We start from the raw sequence: 21,446 nt of genomic DNA, 5'->3' as shown, positions 1-21,446 counted from the left end.
GATAATCTTCTGCCCAAGTGATAGTATTTAGTTTGCAAAGGAAATCTTTAGAGTCTCTGAGATATGTTGGTAGAGAGACCAGGTGTTCTTGAAGATAGTGGTCCACATATTTTGATGTGTTTTCAAAAACACTGTCTCTATCCGAAATGATGGGACGTCCAGGAACTGGTGTTATTAGCTTGTGAACCTTAGGCATAAGGTACAACCTCCCTCTTCCACACCAACAATTGTGCTTTATACTCCTTGTTGACCCTGTTCACTGCCAAACCATTGGATTGCTCATAACATTCTGCATTATCCAGATGTCGATAAGCCTCCGCTTCATATTCATCTTTATACCAGAGTACAAAATTTCCTCCCTTGTCAGAATTCTTAACTATCACTGAATTGTTGGATTTCAGTTTCTCCATTAATTGAAAATATTGTTTTGTTTGCGAGTCTTCATATTTCTGTTGACCCTTTATTGTCCTAATATGCAGTTTTTTCAGCTCATCGGTGACCCGCTCATGAAAAATATCTAGAGCGTCACGCGGCATAATGGGGACAAAAGATGAGGGTGCTTTGAACGGGCTACCACCAGCTGCTGAGATTGTTCTCCCCTCTTCATCAGCTATCTGTTGCGTGCTGGTGATTTGTGAACTGTCCATTGCCTCTCTAACCAGGGAAAACAGAGTTTTTAAAAGTGGGATTTGTTTGGCATTGAGTCTGCTGGAACCGGGAGCAGGAGCATTACTGGAATTGGTCGATGTCGATTGGTTTTTGATTTTAAAGAATTTGGCAAGTTTAAGTTTGCGTATAAATTTGTAAACATCAACTCGTGTATCAACAAAGTTAAAATTGCTCTCTGGACAATGACTCAAACCCAGACTCAATAATTGCAATTCCCCCGCATTCAATTCCACCCTGGTAAGATTGATTATTGTTTGTTCGGCACTTACGTTTATTTGTTCTGTTGTTTTTTCTTGTTGTATCGCCCTCTGCTTTGCGCATTTCCTTCATTGCCGCCTTTTATAGTTCCTGCGCTGTCTTTGGGAAAGTTGGCATTCTTCGAGCGTAGGGTCGATTTTCTCTGTTGGTGAACAAAGTCCATTTCCTCAGTATATGTCAGGGGGCCCAGGGCTGCAATGCTTCCCGTTTCAGAACCGCTGTCTTCCGTTTCCGTATCAGATATTGTGATACTGGCATCCGAGGATGAGGCTGTGACTTTGCTCATTCCAGTTTTCCATTCTTGATTTATTTTCGGTAACACCTTCGCACTCCGTTGTTTTTTGATCAAATCATATTTACGGGCAAAGGTGAAAACTTGGCCTTGCTCGTAATCATTTTTGTACCGGGTGAATTTGTACGCTTTCCTGGCTTTTATGGTTTCCTCCTGCTTCTTGATACGCGATGCCATTTCATGTAAATAATTGTCTATAAACTCTTTGTTGCTTGGCGTTGTGAGGAGTTGAAGTTCTTGGTTAATGCGACTGATTTCTTTCACATTCTCCTCTCTATCAATCACTGCATACTTAATTAGCAGGCAAACCAGTTGCATGGAGGCTTCCAGGTTACTCTCCGCCCAGTCTTTTAGAAGTTGCGGGTTTGGATTCTCAAAGCTCGGGGCTAACATTATTCTTAGCCCACGGGGAACCCGGTTTACCTCATGATACTTTTGGAGTGATTTGATTTCCCGCCATTTAGTTAACTCGTTGCGGGTGTTCTTCTCCAACGCCTTGAGCAGTGATTTGACATCCAAACTTTTCTCCACCTCCCTCCGGAGTTTGTTGTTTGCTCGATTTTGGGATCGTTGGTGAATTATCAAATAGCTCTTCGGCTGCTTTCTCACGTTCGAGCAGCGCATCGTCCGACATCGTAACGCACTTGTATTTTAATTTGTTTAAACAGTCTCCGGGAACCTGTTTAGTCAGACTCCCGTCTACCAGTCATATAACAATACTTCTTCGCCTGCTTACATGGATTGTATTTAGCTGTTGCAAGGCGTTCCTCGGCGTCCTCACTTGCAATAGCAATTACGAGAGAATCCACAAAAGTCTCACCGCACAGCCTCATGGATACAAAATAGCAGGGGGGTTATCCAATTATGCTTAACACAGCTACCACATAAAAACGGCTCGTAGAAAGGATAGCCAGCTCGATGAAGAGGGGTCCGTGTGAAAGGAGGAACAAGCCAACCTCCTTAGGTAATCTCCAATTACCACTCCGGTGCCTGTGACCACCAATGGAGAGAGACACGGACTCACGAGTCAGTTTACACTGCTGGTTGCAATGACTTTATTTCATTACAAGAAAGTACGAGATGTCGGGCAAGATGACGCGTTTCGGCTAGCGTGTAGCCTTGCTCACATAACATCACTACTCAAACAGTTCAACTTAAATACATTAATTATCTGTGCTCAGGTGAGTATTGAAACTACACACATAATGAAAGGTGAAGACATATTGTGCTGTGGACTACAAGTCTGTTTTCTAACCACATAATGCCTGCATAAATGCATTGGTATCCCATCCATATTCGCAATAGGTATTTACATTATATCAAGTAATTTGTAAATATTCATCAGTCCAAATACATTTTTAACCAGCCAGAAAACTACAGTTAGCATTGTCTGAGAGATAGCGTCTGCTGCCCTCGCCACTGTTGATCCGCACCATGCTATCTCACTGGCGACAGCAGGGGAACCGCTTTCAATGCGGCGGTATGCCTCCCGACTGAGAAGCCGGAAAACATACAAACTCACAAGGTCTCAAAGCGAGGCGCACTCCTCTGTGTGACGTTGTCGGGTCAGGGAAGGTACCTGCAAGCCCGCGTCTGCAGTTTCTGATGCGTTTTGAGCTACCGCTCTTCTTCATAGGTATTTAAGTGTGTCGTGCCTTGCCTGGACATTTTAATTTACATTTTTTCAGTATGAGGCCAACAGCCCACGGAAGTTTTATTAATGGACTTCTAGCCCCAGAATGCATTGAAATTTACTCACCTGATAATAAGTATATTAAAGGGATGAACGCTGGATAGGCCTTTGTTGGTTTTCATTCTGAAAGCAGTATACCTATGAAGAAGGGCGGTAGCTCGAAACACGTCGGAAACTGCAGACGCGGGCTGGCAGTTACCTTCCCTGACCCGACAACGCCACACAGAGGAGTGCGCCTCGCTTTGGGACCTTGTGAGTATATATATATATATATATATATATATATATATATATATATATATATTACCTACTGGCGGTCGCCAGTAGGTATATATAGTTAGGATTTTTTCCCTATGGGATTTCTGAAAATTCTATGCCTAATAACTTTTGCGTTTGTGGACGGAATTGGCTGAAAGTTTCAGGAAAATGGCACATTTTGTTTCTGAGCAGACCTTGAAAATTTGGGGGGGTTTTGTGGAGGGGGGGCCGAGAAAAAAGGGGGGTCCCAAAACGCCTTTTTCCCATGTTAATTTCCATAGGGCGGTTGGACTCACTTTTAGCCCGAACGGCTGAATGGATTTTCACGAAACTTGGCAAAATTGTAGGGACTGTTAGCCTGATGTGCCTTTGCTAGGTCTCAATATATGTGCTTCAGTGGATTTTGAGAAATTAACGTTTAAATCAAGATATATATCTGTAACAGCGCTCCGGGCAGCTATCCGGTTAGCGAACCTTTCGCGTAACGGAACTTTGCGATGAGAAGCTGATTGGCCCTCCGGTGTCTGTCAACATTCTAAACAGTCCGGAGCGGCCGCCATCTTGTCTCTCGGTAGGATCGAGAGACAAGAGGAGGCCAAAACAAAGGGGGAAATTACCATAAGGGGGCATAGTAGATCCTCGTTGACCCCCTAGGTTTTATGTGGAGGTTTTAAAAGGGCCTAGGAGGGTCCAAAAAAAAAAATTTTTTTTTGCGTGGTAAGCGCCAAGTTCGCGAACCGGATAGCTTTCTGGGCAGCGAACTTTATGGATAAAAGAATGAAAGACTTTTCTAATACTGTATGTTAATTGTTTGTTGTTTTTCTTGTTTTTTTTGTTTTCTTTATTTCTTTATTTTTTTTATTATGATTGTGTTTCATACTTTATTAAATTTTCTAACATTTCATTGTCAGAAATGTCATAATTTATTATAGGGTGTAATTGTTTTTCATTTTGAAGCAAGTTGTCTACTGCTTCAACACATTGTAGAAGTTCGTGGTCTCTACTGTCATCCATAAAGTCATCAAGTTTGTCTTGGCTGCTCTCCTTCAGTTCAATCGAAAATGAAACTTGCTGCTCGCCTTCCATTTTGCCTGAAATTTGGATTAAAAAAATATATATTAGTAGAGATAGGGCACTGTTGGGATTAATTTTAGATAGGCAGTTTTTATCAGTGAATTTATCTTTTGGCAGTGTATAGTATGAGAGTGGAAATAGGACTATAAAAAAGTGTATGTGATTTAACCAAGACAAGCCTTACTCCATTGATAACTATAACAGAGAAGTCTATCTAAATACATTACTACTACAGAGGGATAGTGTATATGTAGCAGAAAAAGTCTACTATATTAAGTCATAGTGCACAATATATTAAATTATAACTTACCTTCACAAAGAAGTTGAAGTTTTTTGAAGCTATTGAAATAGGAGGTACAACAAGAAGTAGTAGTCAAAATGGCTGTGTTTCCTTCTCTCCCTTTATATATATACAGGTATATAACCAATTAAATGTCAGGTAATAAAAGTAGAAAATGAAAGTAACATTTTCATTGGTTGTCAATTCCAACAATTCAGATGTGTTTTGTGAAGTAATTTACCTCACGGTACTTGGAGAGGTCTACAGGCTAAATGGCTAAATGGAATTTCAATGAAATTTGTGAGAATGGAAGGGATTGTTATGTAGTATGAGCTAATCTATATTTGGTGAGAGTGTCTCTAGTCGTTTTTCTGTAAATTACTTTCCCGCCTTTTTTTAGGACCGCTTTCCGGGAAGCTGCCCGGTTAGCGAACCTTAAGCGTCACGGGAGTCCACCATTTTGTGTTTCGTTCGCATTAAGATACAAGATGGAGGGCAAATAATGTTTAGAATGGGTAGAAGGGGTCATGGTAGGCTTATCTTGACCCCCTAGGTTTTCTGAGCGTGGCTGAGGAGGCTTATATGTGCGGAATTTTTTTTTTTTTTTTTTTAAATTCCGCGAGGTTAGCTTTCGGTTAGCTAACCGGGTAGCGCTCCGGGGAGCGAATTTTGTGGAAAATTAGTGAAAAAAGTTAGAGAAAAATAATAATTGTGAGTGATCAGATGTAGGGTAGCTCTGAGAAGAGCTTTTGGGTTTATGGTACATTTAGGTACTTATAAGTAGGTACCAATGCACAGTCTTAAATTCAGAATGAAAATTCTGTTGCCCTCATCTGAGAAGTGAACTCCATCTCCTCTGTAGATATCTTGCATGTAGTAACGCAAGTTATTGTTGTACAGAGAGCCCATTCCATGGTCTCTCATGTAAGCTGAAACAGATTTGTTTACATGCTTCCTCGCTTTCTCAATTTGTGGACAAAATTGGTTGGACCACCTCCATTTCTGTCTTTGGCATATATTGGAATATACCAAGGCAGTTTGAGGAAAAAGTGCCATTAATTGCTCCAAGGTGTCCTTTAAAAGCATTTCCAGACCTACCCCTGTCAAAGTGTCCAAATCATTACCTCCACAGTGCACTATTAACAGGTCAGGTTTTGGCAAATGCATAAAGGTTTTCACCAATGGTATCAATTGGTGACATTTTAATCCTCTTTGGCCCAACCACTTAATTTCCACATCTTGTAAATTGAGGTTGTGTAAATTTCTGCTCTCAGCATACCTTTGAGCCCAGTGGATGTAACTATGTCCAACAATCCAGACGTTAAACATGGTGGAAGAAGGTTGTTCTGCAGTCAGATGAAGTGTGGTAATGAAAGGGCAGTTGAAACAGTAGGAGTTTCTAAAGAAAAAAAACTGTGGATTTACAATGCTAATGATTCATTAGCAGTGATTGGTGCATTTCCATTTCTGAAAACAGAAAGTTAGGGTGCATGGATGTGTTCTTTGAAAGATGTAATTTGAATGGTCAAGGAAGAAACATTTAATGAAAGATTGCACTGGATACGCAGGTGCACTGAGAGTTCAGAGTTCAATTGAAACATTGTTGTGTGAATTTGCAAACATGAGAGGTCTTCCAGGAGGTGGTTGCTATGGAAACAAGGCAGACAGGGCAGAGGGGGGGAAGGGTTTTGATTTGAAAAAAGTGAGGGAAGAGGTATGATTGGCTAATATGAGAGATATGTGAAAAGAATATCTGTATTTCTGTGCTTTCAATAGCTGCAGCCTTTGGAGTGCATCCTTTTTCTTCTGCTGAAGACAATTTGGTGTATTTCTGAGACTGTTTTCAAAACTCAAAAAATATTTGCTAAGGTGAGAAAAGATTTATTTAATTTAGATAGAGAATAGTATGATTTAAGGAGAAAATGATGAAGAAAGCTGTGTTTTTAAAATGTGGTTTTGTCTCTAGTGATATACTAATAGAATTAGTTTCATAGAGAAATTATAATTGCATATTTGGTGTAATATTCTGGCATGCAGTAACACAAGATATTTTAATACATGGAGGCCATTTCATGGTCTGTTATGTAAGCTGAAACAGATATGTTGCTTTTAAAAACGATTTAAGAAATCAATTACATTTCTGGATATGTACTGCTAGAGATTGTGTAGGGGACGTAGAGAAGCAGAGACTTCTGTAAATGTCAAAGTTGTTGAAAAACTGTTTGTTTTTGAACCTTTTCCCTTGTCTTTTCTAATTTTTAAATACATGTTTTAATATTTTTTGAAATGTTTGTTCTTTGTTTTACAGATTGAAAGTATGAAAAAATATTTAAAAAAGGTAACAAGAATTATAAGGTAAATGTTTTCCACTCTTTTTACCAGCAATGCACTGCTGATGATGTCATTGACACTATCTCTCATTTACTCTCTCTAGCTGTCTTTCTTTTTACATTATTCTCTGTTTACTTCCCTTATACTAACTCTTCTTTTTTTAAAAAAAATATTTTTTTAGTTCGCTTAAAGTTCGCGAACCGGTCAGCGAACTTGAAGCGAACCAAAAGAAATAGAGCTTGCCAGAGTGATAAACATTCTAGCAATTTTGTTTGAAAGGGGAGGTAGTTCTGAAAAGAACTGTTTTTTTTTGTTTTTGTTGTTTTATATTTTTTTTTTATTTTTTGAACATTTTTTGATTTTTTTGTATTTTTAGAACTGTTTTATGTTTTTTTTGTGTTTTTTACGGAGGGGAGACAACAAAAAACAGGCTTTCAAAACGGCTCAACTGGAGCAAAAAAAAAAAAATTACTTTTTGGGTGCATTAGGGCATTTATGATTTTCATATGCAATGTTCATGAGGTTGACACTCATGTTGCCATATGACAGCATAGCACCACAGTAAATACAAGATAACTTCATGTGCTGGAAGTTAGGTTGGATGTTTGGCACAGTCTCTTGTGCCTCTCTTCCCGTCAAAGACAATGTGGATGTAGATCTTGCCACAGGAGTTGCTGTCGGATTGTCTTCAAGATCCCTTAACTCAGCCCGGCTGTAGTTCAAGGGATGCCACCTGCTCATGTGACGGTGCATTGTATAGTTCCCCATACTGTACTTCTTTTCTGTGCCTCTCGACAATCTGTAGTCACAGATGAGGCAGGTGGCATATTTTGCATTCACTTTTTTTGTTCCAGGAGGGATGGAGAAAAACTGCCAGATGAAACTGGTTTTTCGTTTAGAAACCCTGGGCAACTCATCAACAAATTGATGTTCCTCTCTCTCCTCTTCTTCTTCTTCCTCATCTTCCTCCTCTCTGTTAGTCATAATTTGACTAGGTGGTCCTCTCTTCTTATGAGGAGGTGGAGGTGGTGGTGGGGGTGCACCAGCTGCAGCAACAATGGAAGCCATTGTGGATCTTCAGATAAATGGTCTTTCTCTCACCAAGATGAAAGTCAGAGTGAGGAAATAAGGAGGGGTTTACATGATTTGGGAAAAACAAAAGTTCTGAGCCAATGAAAAGTGTTATTTTTAGGTCACATGACCTAGTTATACATCATTTGGAAACCAAAAGTGAAATGAACCAATGAGAAGTTTGATAAACAAGTCACATGACCTGTTCCGCTTACGTTACGCGGCGCGCGCCGCGTCCCCGATCGCTTCCGGTTCGCGGTCCGGAGCACTTCCGGGAGCGCTAACGTGACGCGTCATTAGACGCATTACGTGATAACGTGATACGTCGCGCTTCCGCGACGCGTCACTGTTCCGCTAACGTAACGTTGACCGGTTCGCGGACTAGATCGCGGCATCAAGATGAGCTAACGGAAAGCTTCCCGGTTCGCGAACTAGAAGCGAAGAAAAAAAATATTTAAAAAAAATTATCAATAAATATCTAAATATATTTTGGGATTTAAAGAATAATACATTTCACAGCTACAGATGTTAGCTTTTAAAAAACCAATGAAATTCACTGAAAAAACCATAGGTTATAGACCATATATAGTTAGAAATTTGCATTTAAAAAACCATTGAAATTCAATGAAAAAACCATAGGTTATAGACCATATATAGTTAGGAATTCGCATTTACAAAACCTTATTTTACTCGCACAAAACCATTGAAATTCCATATATAGTTAGTTGCACTAACTATATATCGCGCACCCGCAATCCACTGCTGATGATGTCACATATTACATCATTCATGACATGGTCAGTGACATCACTGATGACATCACTGATGACATCTCAAATGACATCACTGATGACATCACTGATGACAACATCCAGTGACTGTATGTTTCTGTAAAGTTAAAATATGTCTTACATATTGAAGAATGAGTGGATGTATAAGTGTCTGGATGAAGGATTTAGTAGGTGCATGACTGACTGTATGAGTGAGTGATTAAATGTGTCTCACTGAGTGCATGGGTTAGTGACTAAACTGTCTTAATTTGTGCATCATTATGTCTGTTGTTCTGTAAACTGTTGCATGTGTTGATAAGTAGCTATATGAGTAACTATATGGGTTATTGATTGGTTGCCCAAGTATTTGTATGGGAGACTGAGTATGTGTGTGGGTGGCTGGGAGGTGTATGACTCTGTGCATAGATGTGTGAGCAGTTGATTCACTAGATGTATAGTTTCAAAAGTGCATGTGGAAACAGCTGTATGGGCGGTTGACTGTGTGCATGAGTGTATTGGTGAGTGAATGGATATCTCAGTGCTACATGTCAAAGTAAGTACATATGTAAAACACAGTACATGTGAGAGTTGACATATATAAATAACTGTGCATAAGAGCCAGTGAATGTGTGAGTGGCTGTATGGATCATTGTGAACTTGTATCAGGGATTGTATAAGAGAGTAAATATGTGTTAGTATATGTTTGAATAAGTAAAGTTTGTATAACTGTATAGTTGAGGAAATGGAGGTGTGATTGATTCTTTGCATGACTGACTAGGTGTGTGAGTAACTCCATGGATGAGTGACAGTCTGTGAGTGTCTGTTTACACTGATTGTATCTAAGGTTATATTAGAGTCTGAAGAGGTTCATCGTATTATCACATGAATGATATCATCAGTGATGTGATCAGTAATGTCAAATGAGATGTCATCAGTGATGTCATCAGTGATGTCATTTGAGATGTCATCAGTGATGTCATTTGAGATGTCATCAGTGATGTCATCAGTGATGTCACTGACCATGTCATGAATGATGTAATATGTGACATCATCAACTATATATGGAATTTCAATGGTTTTGTGCGAGTAAAATAAGGTTTTGTAAATGCGAATTCCTAACTATATATGGTCTATAACCTATGGTTTTTTCATTGAATATATATATATATATATATATATATATATATATATATATATATTCGGAAGCAAGAAATCACGCGGCACACTTCTTGGCAGCAGTTATTTTCTTTATTTCAGGTCTATCGCAAAACTCCTACGCGTTTCGAACAAACGTTCTTGGTCACGGCAGTGTTCTACATTAGTCCCTTTTCAATTTCCACATTTTATACTCAATTTCATTGAATTTGCAGAACAATGCATTCTGGGCCGTGTAGTTGTTATATATTTTTCATTTTGTTTCATTTATCAGGGTAGTAGTGGGGTCGAATATCATAAAGTGGTGCACTATTACACGTTTACTCTTAAGTAGAATATATTACGTGTTTCTCGGAATAACATAAGGTATATCCGCGAATATTAGCATACTAGTGCCTTTCACTGAATGATGTCACCTTTGTTTGTTTGTTTGGGAGACTATTGTATCCTCTAGAGGTAGCTGCTGGGAAAATACCTCCAGATATGTTGATTTTTTCTTGCAGCCGCTGGTACAAAATTTGCCCTCTTATTTGAGAGATTCCGGTGACTTTCTGCAAAAAATCAAGGGCATGACCTGGAACCCCACCTGGCTATTTATGACTTTAGATGTCAATAGCCTGTATACCTGTATCCCACATCAACAGGGAATTGAGGCATGTAGATACTTCCTGAAAGCATGTTCTATTTCTTACCTACTACACACTTAAATGCTTCTTGATATGGCATTCTCGTGTCTTACCAAGAACTTCTTTCTCTTTAATGACAACATCTACCACCAACTCTTGGGGACCGCAATGGGGACTTGTTTTGCCCCCAGCTTTGCTGGCCTCTACCTGGGGTGGTGGAAGGAGAGGGTGGTCCGCCAGTCCCCTACATACCTTGATAAAGTTGTCATGCGGCTCCGCTACATTGACAATTTTTTCGTAATATGGAGCGGGAGCCAGCCAGAGGCAACAGACTTTGTTGAAACCCTCAACAAGAACGACTTCAATCTTTCCTTTACTTGCCACATTAGCCCAACATCTATAGATTTTTTAGATGTCAAGGTTGAGAATAGAAATAACGTCTTGACTACCACGTTATTCAGAAAGGACACGGCGGGAAACAACCTGCTGCATACCCACAGCTGTCATCCAGCTAATCTCATCAATTCTATTCCCATGGGAGAATTTTTGAGTGCCAAACGTAACTGCTCCAATGAGGTCGACTACACCAAAGAGACACTCATTATGGCAGAACGTTTCAGACAAAGAGACTATAGCCGTAAATGCATATCCAAAGCCCTGACCAAAGTAAAGGATAGAGAACGGTCTAGTCTACTTAAACCGAAGGAGAAAGAATGTGAGTTAGAATCTAGCACAACCAGTAGATTCAGCACCGATTACCATTCTGATTCTGGGGAAGTGAGCAAAGCCTTAAGCAAGTTTTGGAATGTACTTAAACTGGACAAGGATTTGGCACCTGAACTCTCAGAATATCCCCAGCTTACCTTTAGGAGACCGAAGTCCCTTAAAGATCTCCTCTGCTCCACACTCATACCTGAAATTTCCAAGCAGAAAAACGCTGTGCAAGGATTTTTACATTTGTGGCAGAGACCTATTCGCCTTACGCTCTAAAATAGGCAACCACTGTATGGACTGCCCACCTATTGATCCCCTTTCCAGCCCCTTCTTATGTTTGCATTGCAAATGGACGCCCCCTGCAATAACCTCTGAAGCCCCTGACTTGCCTTCTCCTCTAAAGAACAATCCCATTTACTTTAAGGGAGTTCTTATTAATGCTAGGTCTCTAGCCTGTCACTGCCAAGACATACATAATCTAATATTAGGCCACGACTTGGATGCTCTTTTTATCACCGAAACTTGGCTCAATGACTCATCCAATCCCGATCTGGCTACTGCCCTCCCTTCAGATTTTACTATTTTTAGGCGGGACAGACCCATCGGGCATGGAGGTGGGGTAGCACTTGCCATTAAGAAAACCCTCCCCTGCCATACATTTGATTTAGGCCGCCTTAAAGACAGCGAGGGCATAGGCTTTTCAATCAAAATTAACGCCTCTACCTCCTTCTCGGGGGGACTTATATACCGCCCTCCTGGCAATGCCACTCCCTTCCTAGACTCCTTAGATGAGGTTCTTGGAGCACTTATGCTACAGTACCCCAACTTCACTCTATTAGGAGACATGAATTTACATTTGGAATCTTATGTTGACCCCCATACCATCTCTTTTCAACACTTGTTAAACATTTTTGGACTATCCCAACTTGTCACTGCTGCTACTCACCTCGCGGCACATACTCTTGATGGCATCTGCTCTAATCTCATAACTTTGACCACGTCCCTTCCGATACCTCAAATTTGGACGAATCATTGTTTTATTCCATTTGACATCGAGATACCAGCTCCTGCCCTACCCTGCAAGAAGCGCTCCCACCCCTCCTTCACAGATAACTGGAGGAAAGTGACGGAACGCATTAAGCTGCATTCTCAACCATTACCTCAATCCCCAAAACTAACTGGAGATGTAGTAGTTGACTCTCGCAACTTCCATGCTTGGATGGATCAAATTGTTTCGGATAATTCCGAACCTAAAAGCCACCATGCGAAATACCATAAGAGAAAGCCTAACGCACCTTGGTTCACCCAGACCTTATCAGATAGCCATCTTCTCTGTCGGAAATTAGAAAGACAATGGAGAAAAATGTATGATGAGGCTGCAAGAGCACTTTATGTCCAACAGAGGAAATTATATCTTTCCAACATCAAAATGGCAAAAAAGGAATTTTTTACTAAGGCCATAAATGAAGCCCACCAAAAAAAAAAAACTGTCTTCACAATAGTCAAGTCTTTCACCCATCCTAAAGCCCTCACGCCTGACATTCCACCATCAGAGAGCCTGTGTAACCAAATCGCAGATTTTTTTGTAGATAAAATCGTCAACATCCAGAAAGACTTCCCTCCTCCTTCGACCAATTCCTATGAGGTAACATATAACTACCCCCCGCTTTCCAGTTTTAAACCTGTTTCCCTTCAACAAACAGGCAAGGCAATTCTAGCATGCAAATCAGGAGCCCCCACTGACTCCTGCCCTCATATCATCTTGCATCACTTGATCGAGGCAGTAAATCCTTACATTAATACCATCATTAATGAATCTCTCGAGTCCGGGATAGTGCCCAACGACTGGAAGAAGGCCATCGTGAAGCCCCTGATGAAGAAGCAGAACAAATCGCCTACTGATCTAACCAACATTCGCCCCATTTCACTACTACCTGTCCTTAGTAAGATCACGGAACAGTTAGTACATGGAGAACTAAAAACATTTGTAGAGACCCATAACATCCTGCACCCTCAACAGTCGGGATTTCGCTCCGGTCACTCTACCGAAACAGCCTTGATCGAACTAGCTGACTCCATCAAGTTCTTGCAGGATGAAGGAAGGCAAGCAGTCCTCATCCTGCTTGATCTAACAGCAGTGTTCGACACTATCTTGCATGTCACCCTAATTAATAGAATGCAAGAGATCGGCGTGACAGACACAGTCTTGGCATGGGTTACATCTTTCCTATCTAATAGGTCCCAGACTGTGCCCCTGGGTCCCTATCTATCCAGCGAAAAACCCATCACATCAGGAGTGCCCCAGGGGTCCATATTAAGTCTTCTCTTTTTTAACATCTACATTGCACCCCTCCTCGCTGTGATAGAATCTTATGGGATCCTCGTTACGTCATACGCCGACGACACACAACTTGTCGTCACTATCGACAAAAAGTGTACGGATGTAGACTCACGATTTCAAAATTGCTTCTCTGATGTATTTCAGTGGTTGAACAAAAAGCATTTAAGATGCAATAGTGCCAAGACTGAAATTATACCGCTGGGTAAAGATCTATCTTTCTGCCCGAAAGATTGGTGGCCCATAGGATCTGAAGCCCCACCCAGTGCAGTATCATCGGCACGGAACCTAGGCGTGCAATTCGATTCATCCCTCTCTTTCGATGAGCACGTCAGGATCACTGCTGGACGCTGTTTTGAACTTATTAAATCTTTAAAAAAATTCTTTGATTTCCTCCCCGTCGCAGCTAGAAAATCAGTCGCGGTAGCTTTAATACTCTCCCCACTTGATTGCTGCAACGGATTAATCGCTGGAGTGAAAAAGTCCACCCTCAAAAAACTGCAGAGCATACAGCATGCAGCTGCTAGATTGGTCCTAAAACTCCCCAGAAGGTCATCAGCTTCAGCAGCACTAAAATCTCTGCACTGGTTACCACTACATAAAAGAATCCTTTTTAAACTTCTTCAAATCCATGAAAAACACAGGGCCCCTCTACCTCACAAATCGCTTCACGCGTTACAATCCCTCGCGATGTTTGAGATCCTCTGGGACAAATCTCATCACGATTCCTAGATTTAAGTACAAAACCAAGGGTGGGAAAACTTTTTCTGTTCTGGCAGCTAAGGCATGGAACAACTTACCAGTCAACCTTAGATTAATTGAAAAGGAGAACCTTTTTAGAAAACTCCTTAAGACATGGGTGTTCCAACAACCTGACACCTCTGTATTGGCAGCCATCTAGTTCCAGTTTTTCACCGCGTATCATCTTCCATTTACTTACCACACGCAAGCTCAGCGCCAAGATGCTCCCTTCGGAGCGAATGTCCGCGCTTTATAAATACCCACAAATATCAAATATCAAATAAGGCCTGTCGCAACAGTAAAAATCTGAAAGAAGTCCAGCTGTCTAAAGACACAGACAAGTACAAGATGACCAAACAGGTCACATGTCATACTGATCATGTGATTTATGCCCTTAGATGCCCTTGTCAGTTATACTATATTGGCAGTACCAAACACCCAGCCAAGAAGAGAGTCCTTGAGCATATGTGAGCGATTATCCATGGGGACAAACAATACCCAATTGCGAGGCACTTTGCAGTACACCACAAAGGCAATGCTAACCTGCTTCCTTTTGTGTGCTGGAAACTGTTCCCAGTAGGGCAAGAGGAGGTGACAGAATTAAGGAAATGAGAAGACTCGAATCGAGACTCATAATAAAATACAGGACCACACAACCAGGTGGCCATAATTTGCACGAAGAACTGACAGTGCATTTAGGCTAGCCTGAGAGATTGTTGCAGCATATCTGTCGTTTTTTAAAAATGTTGTACTTACTGAATTGTTTTATAGGTGCACTACAGTCACAAATTGATTTTATTTCTTTTTATGTTCACAGAACTTGATGGTGACAAAAAAAGGGAATCTGTTCAGCACTTTAGGAGCACCTGCACGTGTGAAAGAACTGTATGACTGGACTTTGCATCAACCGGCATTGGTAGCCTTTTATTTGTGCCTACTTGGGCCTGATTGAATTATTTTGATAATTTATGGACTCAGGCGCTTTTAGCCTTCATTTTAGGTTATGCCCACTTGGGCGTGACTGCACCTTGGCCAGCAATCCTCGAACTGCATAGGACCGCGAACACAAGGTGATTGCCTTGTACGAGGGATCTATTGTTTGTACCGTGTGGAGGTGGCTGACCTTTCTCACATTATATAAGAGTTGAGCTGCCTGAGTTTAACCAGCGGATTTAGCTATCCACGTTGTGTTTTGACTGACACGCAATGTGTTTTCATTAGACAGCGGGGATAACCTTTCACGCTGCCTGCAAATGTACCGTGTTGATAACATTATTAATGTACCAGTCATGCACTTAAATGTATTGTGAATATTCATTTTATTTCATTTTACATGTTTCACTTAGTCTGAAGACAGCCCGTATGTAAACCGGCCGGTATGTTGTCTATTACCTTTGGTATGACGTTAATACCATGTGACCATGTATATAGAGCACACCTTTCAGTTTGTTCATTCTCGTGAAAAAGCAGGTTTCACCTGCGAAACGTGTTGAGAAAAGCCGTTGTGAATTAAACACGCTTTGCAAACTTAAAGTGGCCCGGATTTCTTTTCTTAACAAGGAGAGTATTTGGCTGGAATATATATATATATATATATATATATATATATATATATATATATATATATATATATATATATAACCCAATTCTTGAACAACTCAACTCTTCACACAAAAAGGGATTGAGTGTGCCGCACCTCTCTAATGGCCTTAGGCCCACCCGTCTCAGTTATATGATGAATGCAGAGCTGTTAGCTCCTATAGTGTGCACTACCACCGCCCCTGTTGCTCCCAAGAGGCAATTGTTAGAAAAAACAAAGAAAATTCCACCCACTGTGGGTTGCACCACCAGAGATGATTAATACAAATATAAATGAAATCAATAAAGAATGTCCATGAATGGTTGTTTTGTTTTTTGTCTCTTCTTCATTCAATTTTCATTAGGCAGCCAACGCGTTTCGTTCAAAAGAACTTCATCAGGGCTGTAAAAACATTTAAAAAAAGATTTCATGTAGTACTATACATAAGGAATAATAATTCTTCAATCATAATATTTACATTCATAAGACAGAAGCACATCTCCTTTCTAAATAGATCTCTAATCCTCTATACTTCTCTTTTATATATTTACAAACTATACAATACATATATACAATAATTACATCACAACAGAATGTAAACCCCGTATTCAAACCTGATCCAATTTTTTATTTACATTTTTAATTCATCCATTGTGAAGATATATAAGCTTGAACCTTCATAAATACACACGTTTGCCTTCACAACTAACATATGAAAAAGATAATAAAATTGAAAGTCTAGGGAGGAACCAGATTTCTATACTCATTATCCTTCAAAGTAACATTTTGCTTATAATTTAGTACACTCCATTTTTTCAAACAACCTTTTCAAGCTTTGATCTACAACATATCATTATTCATTATTCCTGATTATCTCTGAAATCATACTTTTTATTGTCTATTGAACATCTAACCCCGTTGTGATTCAACTTTTATGTTCTTACTACCAGGCATAATTCTTACAACCTAGTGCTTCATTTTGTTACCAGTAGACTCTAGTGGAGACCAGTGCAATCAGTGTTTGGACAGTGTTTCAGAAGAGTGAGCAAATTTATTTCTCTCTCACGTTAGTATATTCTGCTGCTGTTGTACAAGGGTAATAACAGGGCCCTCCTGTTTTTGGGGGAAACATGTATGGGGATCAATATATTTAATTCAAACCAAAAAGTGAAAGGACTTATACAGAGCAATGTCTTACCGTGCTGGCTGTGTCCAATGTGCACAGACATCACATCTTGTTCTTCTGCGTTCTGTGTCCAAATAAAAGTAACCGGCTGCTGTGCCTATGTATTAGAAGCAAAAGCAATATTTTTCTCTTAGTCCCTGTAGGTTACGTTTTTGACTTCTAATTTGCATTTTAGTGCTGTTCTTATAAATTAAAGTCTTAATATATCGTAACACTTTGCCGATGCCATCAAGAGCTATCACATTTGGGTCTAGTTATATCGACCTATTAGGCATGCAGTCCCCCTTCCGCTCGAGCCACATTATTAAAGCTTCTAAATTAGAACAAATATTTTTTGGACTCTCTTCAAGAGAGTTATTGATTAGGTTTTGTTATATGGATTTTTTGTTACAGAGTTTCACGGCATATTGGATTACAGCGACACGTAAGTGGCTTCATGTGCAACTGTACTTGGATTAGGTAGCACGGGCAGATAAGGGTAATCAGGTGATTTAAATCAGATGACATTGGGAGAATGAGTTTCAAGTCACGTTTAAACACGAACAAAACACAACATATCCAGACTCTTGAATGTAATCATTTTTTACTTGTATTTTTGTTTATAGTATTGATTCCCTGATGAAGGGCGACATGGTCACGCCCGAAATGCATTGGAGAGAAATGTAATTTTGTCGCTGATGTGGATATGATGACAAAGTAAATTTGAATATTTACAAAATATGCTCAATGAAAATAAAGCATCAAGATAAATAAATACAAAAATGATAACAAAGGAATAAAAGTGTGTGGAATCCTCTTGCATCAAGGGAGGAGAATTAGGTGTGCCCGGAGGGATGTCCTTAATGCTCCATTAAGGACACACAATCGGATCTGTTAATTAGGCGCCCAGGGACGTTGGCCGCCACCTACGGAGCACCTAAAATTGAGAAAACAATTGCAGAAATAAGGCTGTGCACTCACTCCACCTTCCATGTCTCCCATCTCCCCATTTCTAAATCTGTATCTGCAACCCCTTACTCACCGAAAAAAGTAGCGTGCTCTTCCGAAAGTAAGTGTTGTTTGAAAGTTTGCAGCCGACGCCCAAAACGCCGCTTTTTATTTCCGCAATGTAACAGGCACCTGGTGTTCACGCAACGTGTATCCCAAGGGAGTCTCTACAAATTATACCCCCGGCTAAACCCTTGTTATATTAAACAGCGGGGGTGCGGCAATGATATACACTTATTTTAAAATATTTACTGCTATGAAGTGCCAAATTTATTCATGACTGCGTAAGCTAATATATATGTATAGTTCGTCGGCGCTAATATCTTCAAGTTGAAAGTTCCCCTAGGGGATGTCTTCAAATCTTGTTCTCTTCTGTAAACGCCCTGTAAACATTGCGCAATAGGCAGCAATAAAGCACTCGTGATTTTTAATTCTGATTGCACATAGATCCACCCGGGACCACTGAAACATTGTGTGTGGCACCAGGCTCAGAGGTGTTTGAGCCATAAAAGGTACATTTCAGGGATCCATAATACAGCCATTTTTTTTAAACATTGCGTACACATAAGAAGTTCTAAAAAGTTTTGGTAATGTAGATATTTGTCCACATGTATATAGCTTCAATTTCCAGATTGTATATATATAATTTCAATTTCTTACAGTTATTATATGAAACATCACAATTTAATGCATGCATCTTTTGTTTCATTGTTACACACCCCCCAATTTAACCATAGACGTTTTCGGGCCATATTATCTAAACTCATATGTATATTATTAAATACCAAAGTCTTCTTTGCAATATCCTGAACCGTCTACATAATAGGAACCCTATTCAGCGTTATACATTATAACACCCTCTATTCTATGTTGCCCTGGGTCCCATTGTAATTCCTAAGGCTATTCGTCCGGTAATGCCCCAATTTCTCAGAGGGCTAGGGGAATGGACTCCCAGGTATTGTGGTATGTTACAATTAGATTACCACAAGTTGAATGTCTCTGATAGCTAAATGAGGCGTGGAGTTATTAAACCCATAATTGATCTTTTCAGGTACTCCCACCATATTAGAGAAAATAATGTAGTTCCTCATCAGTATTATGTCCATTCATGGTGCTTTGCAATCTGCAAATCCAACCTGCTTCATTGCGTCTCAATGCCAATTCTCGGTCCCCCCCCCCTAGGATGGGGTGGTGTGTAGTCTATACCGTGGAACCAAATGTCTGTTTTCCCTTCGTGATGTTCCTTCATATGTAATGCCATGGGGTATTGTGTATCTAGATTACGGATAGCTCTTACATGTTCCTGGATACGTATTTTTAGAGGGCGAATCGTCCTGCCCACATAAATAATGATGCACGCACAGCCCAATACATATGTGATGTATGTGCTTTTGCAAGTAATCAAATGTCTAATGGTGTAGATCCTCTTTGTATTATAGCAAAAGTCTTTGATTTTATTTTTCCCAAATTGGCAGATGTTACAGTCTGTACATGTAAAAAATCCATATGTCGGTCCTGGTAGCCATGTGGCCGCATTTTTCTTGGTGTACGTCACATAGCTTGGGCAAAGCATCTCCCTAAGGGTCTTACCCTTTTTGTAAATCACCCTGGGTTTAGCTGTTATTTAACCCTTTGATACCTGGTATATCCTGGTATATCCTGTAAGAGCGACCAATGTTTAGCTAGAATCATATACACTTCTGGACTCTGTTTGTTATACTTAGTCAGTCACTAGGCCAACTGGCCTTTTCCTTTTCTGTATATTCTTACTGGGTTTCAACTTTAAGTTGTATCCTTATCAATTCGCATTACTTTGTTTTCTGCCACATCCAAGGTGCTTTGTTCATATCCCCGTTGTCTGAATCTTAGCTTGGACTCTTGTAGATGTTCCTTGAACTGTGTGTCAATACTACAGTTGCGACGTACTCTTACCATCTCTCCATAAGGGATATTCGTGATGGTACTTTTGGGATGGGCACATATATATATATATTTGAAGAATGTTTATATGTTGTTTTTGTCATGTGATTTCATGTTGTATTTCTGTGGCTTTTTGCTATTTGTTTGTTTTACATCACTGATAAAGTTCATGTGTAGTGAACGAAACGTGTTGGCTGTTCTTGCCATTTCTAAGAAAAATAAAGATTACCTTGTATGAGATTTGGCTAGACTAACATTTGTGGGTACTGATTGCGCAGTGCACTTCACATATATATGTTGAACTTTTCTGACCTTTTGGGGTCGTACCTTTTGAAACAGGTGCGATGGATGTGCATGCAATGTTTCTTTCTACTTTATACATCAAATGACTTTGTGATAAGGAGGGAGGTGTGATTGGTGTTGGTTCACCGTTTCATTGTTTTGCATTACTTCCTTCTACCTTTGCAGTCGTGCTCTACAAGGATACTGCTTTTGTATACTTGGTGGTATGATCCACCAAAACTAAAATACATTTGCTGCCTTATGCGAAGGGTTAGTCGAATGGCCTAACAATGTCTATTCACACCAAAGCGCAAGGGAACACCTGCAACTGGTAGAGGCACTAATAATTCCTTGGTCTTACCTCCAGACTTGCAGTTCAGTTGGAAAGTAGGACAGGATCTGCAGGCCCTTCAGTTTCTGGGCAGTAGAACAGAGTACCTAACCTTTCCTGGGTCTCGCTAATTTCAAAATGTCATTCTATGTGCACTTTGTGTGCCAGTGACAACAGTCTTTGGCAACTATCCTCTTAGTAGTCACTCGCTCAGGACACAACAGTTAACTATACAGTAGGTCACCCTTCCAGCTAAAGCAGTGTCTTCCGACCACACTTTTACTTACATGCTCTCAGTATTTCTTCTGACGACCCAAAAGCATCGAGTACTCAGCCTGTGACTTGTTGAATTTTTGCTGGGTAGATCCTACAGCAACTAGCACTGTAGCTGTGGCAATGTCCTCCCAGAGTCTTCTACGATCCACTAACTACCTTTTCCGGTGTCTGCAAATTGGGAATGGTTCCAGTCTTTCCCAGAGACTGATATGCAGCCTGTGTTCTGGTCAACACAACTGATGTGGTCCAAGCCATTTAGGTTTCTGTTCCTGGCACTAAATCAGTTGTATTGAAATCATTGCCCAAATGATATCCAGATTCCAGTTTTGATCTCATCCCAACATCTATGATGGCTGAAGCAACATTAAATTCCATCTCAACTGAAGCAATTGAAAACTTCATGTCCCCTCACTGAGTACAAAGTCTGTGCCATTGGCATCAGGGAAAATCTCCTTGAGTTTGAGATGCTTACTATCAATCTTATTTCTATGAGCTCCTGTATCCCTCAAGGCAGGTGCCTCCTCTCATTGATACTAGCCACCAGTCCCAACCCAATTGTGTTTTTGGTACATGTGCTTCAGAGCAACTGGGTTCCTCTCCCCAATGTACACAGCA

This window comes from Lissotriton vulgaris, chromosome 4_1 (genome assembly GCF_964263255.1).
Source record: "Lissotriton vulgaris chromosome 4_1, aLisVul1.2, whole genome shotgun sequence".
Taxonomy (NCBI): Eukaryota; Metazoa; Chordata; class Amphibia; order Caudata; family Salamandridae; genus Lissotriton; species Lissotriton vulgaris.
This window is presented reverse-complemented; position numbering follows the sequence as displayed.